The sequence below is a fragment of the Lactuca sativa genome, chromosome 9 (genome assembly GCF_002870075.4).
Source record: "Lactuca sativa cultivar Salinas chromosome 9, Lsat_Salinas_v11, whole genome shotgun sequence".
Taxonomy (NCBI): domain Eukaryota; kingdom Viridiplantae; phylum Streptophyta; class Magnoliopsida; order Asterales; family Asteraceae; genus Lactuca; species Lactuca sativa.
Window position 1 is genome coordinate 22249158 of NC_056631.2, and position 4251 is coordinate 22253408.

The following is a 4251-nucleotide window of genomic DNA, read 5'->3' on the forward strand; positions in this document are numbered from 1 at the left end:
ATTTCAGGATTTTCATCGGGACGGACATTACTGCAGAGGGGCTTCCTCAACAATAAGTGTCCTAAAGGCAACCATGTGGGGGATAGAGTACACCGGTGAACACGTCGTTCACAACACCTACAGGTAATGAGCCTGCTAGTGTTCCATAGGACAGTCTAGAATAGTCCGTGGTCGTCATCCATACTCTGCTGAATGACTAGAATAACACCAATAACACCGAGGCCTCTCATCTGTTTATTTCACACCAATTATCTACCCATGTTCTACCCAACATATTAGTAGATAAAAATATATACATTTTTATACATTATTTATAAAACCTGTATAGCATGCTTTAATCAATACATATTCCACATAACAGATGAGGCATACACACATAACACGTATTTCATAGAGAATATATCAGATCTATGAGATAGAAGAGAGTGAATATACATTCACACATATAACCACAAAATATTTACACGTTGCACGTATTTTATATTAAATACTTCATAATATTGCGTTGGAAAGAAAATAACTACACACTCACTTGATCAGAAGATGATCCGACAGCACTACGGCTTATAGAAGTAGCGTCTCTCCGTAGATCTGGAAGATCTTCACAAAAACCGGCTCCTCGCGGGCAGGGCTTCGGCTCGGGAATAACGCTCTTCGGGATCCTCGGGGCTTTGGATCTTGCTTCGGGGCTCGGGAATGATACTGGGGCTTCGGGATATGATTGGCACGCAAATCGAGGCAAAACTTAGAGAGAGAGAAGAGTTTGAACAAGAGAAAATGGCTGAATTCGAGTTCTATTTATAGGCTGAGGGTCTGGGATTACGCGGGGCGTAATCTCAAATTACGCAGGGCGTACTCAGTACGCGGGGCGTACTCGGTTACGCGGGGCGTACTTTGACGTCACTGCGTGCGTCGACTGGTGGCACTCGAGTATTGGTCAGACAAGTTGCATCCGACTGAGTACGCGGGGCGTACTCAATTACGCGGGGCGTAATTGACTCGTCGAACTTCTAAATTGCGTAACTTTCGCATACGAGCTCCGTTTTCGACGTTCTTTATATCCACGCGAAGGTCAGACCATACTCTACAACTTTCATTTAGACTCTGTCGGCTAATTTTGACTTTTATTTTTTATTATTTATTTTTAGAAGGCCGGGACAGAAAAACTTCGTTATAAATTCATAACTTCTTCGTCTGACGTCCGTTCTCGCCTAACTTTTCATCGTTTCGCTACTAACAACGAGATCTTCGATTCTCATTTAGATTGTTTCGGCTAAAAACCGCTCGATCTCAAATCGAGTATTTGGGCTGCATACTGCTAAGTCAAAACTTAGAAAAATCATAACTTCCTCATACGAAGTCAGATTTGGGCGTTCCTTTTATGCACGCTCTCGGTTTAACGAAATCTACGACTTTCGTTTAGATCGCTAAGGCTAAATATCGCTCTATCTTAAATTCATATTTTACGTCACTCGACGTCGTGCCGGTTCTGTCGCGAAACTTCGACAGGTCATAACTTCTTTGTTATAACTCGGATTTTGGCACTCCTTATATCTCCGGAATCCTTGTTTCAACCACTACAACTTTATGAAAAGATATCGGGCTTATCTCACACTTAAATTTTGACGCTTATTTTATTCTTAATTCATTAAATAAGAAAATAAACACATAAATCACATAATTCACATAATTCACAAATAATACATTTTTATTATTTCAAATTGGGGTTACAAAGGTTAACCTAGACTATTACATTGCTAAAAATGGCAATCCCAGAAACACGGGCGTTACACTAGGTTCTTATACCGCTGAAGGGTGTTGAGCATTCTAACACTCCTATGGTGTACATGCAACCCTATAAACCTTGGATCTATGGTTTGCTAAGATACATGCAAATTTGATTTTTCCAAGGTTCTTTACATAACTAGCATGGCATGGGGAACTTGCAACATAAAAGATAGTATAAGAACATAACTTTCTCGTTGCTTGGATTCCTTAAAAACTTTGTGAGCCTAGCACCCCAAATGTGATGCCTCAAATGTTTCACACAACACCACAACTCTTGGAATAACTTTGAGAGAAGTACACTATCACTCAAAATCGGCTAGCCCTCTTTGTTCTAGTCTTAGTGCCGATTTTGCTAGCCTATGGGGTCTTTATATAGTGTGTCACAAGTAGGGTTCCACCTTGTAAACCCTAATTGACATGGCTTTTCATTTCCTCCATGATCCATGGCTTTTAACCTCCATGGAGCATCCATGGAGCACCCAATGGGCTGTAGCCCAATCCAATAAACCATGGATCATTAGCCCACTATATAAGAATACATGATTTACACAATCAACCCCATATATTTAATTAGTCTCTTTTTTATCACAAAATTAATTCCAAATTAATTCTTGATCAATACTAATTAAATAATATGATTTCATATTAATATATTATAACTTATAATATATTAACAAATCATAAGTGTTATTCTCATTTTGTCTATCCAATTATCATGATGCCATGTAACCTAAATGGACCATGCCAACCGGGTCAAGTACATACCAAAAATAGTTATGGATTCAGACACCTTATCCAACACAACACACTATGGTGCACGTACAACCCTAAATTCTTTGGATATGTGTTTTCTCTAATTATACATGCAATATTGTTTCCAAAGCATGAAGCCTACAAGTAGCATACAAAATGATATAAACAACATGGAATTGAGTTATAGAGTTACCTCTTGGTTGTGGCTTGTAGAACTTGTTGTGTTTGGCCTTTAAGAACTTAGTGCCCCAAGTGTTGCACCTTAAATGGAATCACAACACACCTTTGGACAAAGGATGACTTTTGAGAGAATATTCTTACACTCAAATCGGCTCATGAACTCTTAGAACTCTAGTTTTTTCCGATTTTGGATGCTAAGGGGCTTCTTATATAGTGTGGAAAGATTAGGGTTACATCCATGTAAACCCTAATGCCCATGACCTTTCTAATGGGTTTTAGCCATAAGAACTTTCCTATGTGCGCATGCAAAACCCTAATGCTTGGATCTAGGCTTTCTAATTAAACATGCTTTGAATCCAAGACTTCTAATGACTAATTAGGTGTAATAACAATACTAAATCAGATCTAGAATCATACCTTTTAATCTCTTGTTTGATCTTGTTGTCTTGGAGCTCTAGAGTCACAATTGTCACTCCTCTAATGGCTTACAAACACCAAATAGCAAGGAGGATGATTTGGGAGAGAGGAGAGGGGAGGGAATTCGGCCAGGGGTTCTCTACTTTAGTTGAAGTGTCGATTTCCCTTTGCCATAGGGTCTATTTATACTTGTAGACTCCTTAAGGGTTACAGCTTAAACCCTAGTTGGATAATCTTCTCTTAAAGCAATCCATATCCTTACCATAGATAGCCTTGGATGATTTTGAGCTATCCTTAGCTCTAGAATTCGTCCAACCCCTATCCAATAAGGATTTACAGTCTAAAGTTTAACTATCAAACAATTGACAGTTTATACCCTCTTATTTAATTAATCTCTTTAAGTCACCAAATTAATTCTAATTAATTTATGACTTATATTAATCAAATAACAATATTATTATTCTTTATATTATTCTCATAATATATTAATAATATTTATTCTCTCTTAATAAATCATCCTATCAAGTTGCTATGGTAAAGGTAACCCAAAAGGACCATGCACAACCGGGTCAAATACTTGCCTAATATAGTTGCAGCCTTAGACACTATTCCAACAGTCTTCCATTTGGATAAGTCTAGTAACTATATGCACAAGTACAATCCGATTTGCAATCGTAGCTCTCAAAGATGCGGTCAAACTCTGATCTAATCAATCTTGTCCTTTAGATAAGGGATCGTACAGTCCTCTGTTAGATATCATGCTGACAATTCTATGGAATGATTAGTCAAGCATTTAGGTTTCTCGATCTCTGATTTATTCGACATAGAACTTAATCGAACACATCAATTCAGTTCTGACCGGGCCTGGCACATAAGTCAAATCAAATCATCGAGCGGCCGGGATATCGCTTTTACCTTCTTAGGATAAAAGTTACAGATAAACTTCGACTTATATGCATTTACTAATTCATTAACCAACTCTACACAACAATGCGTTTTATAACACCGAGTTACTGATGCGTTTTCGCATTATCAATGTACAATCAATTAATAAATAACAAACCATATATCTAGGTTTTAAGACTATATGATATTATCGTCTTGCGATCACCC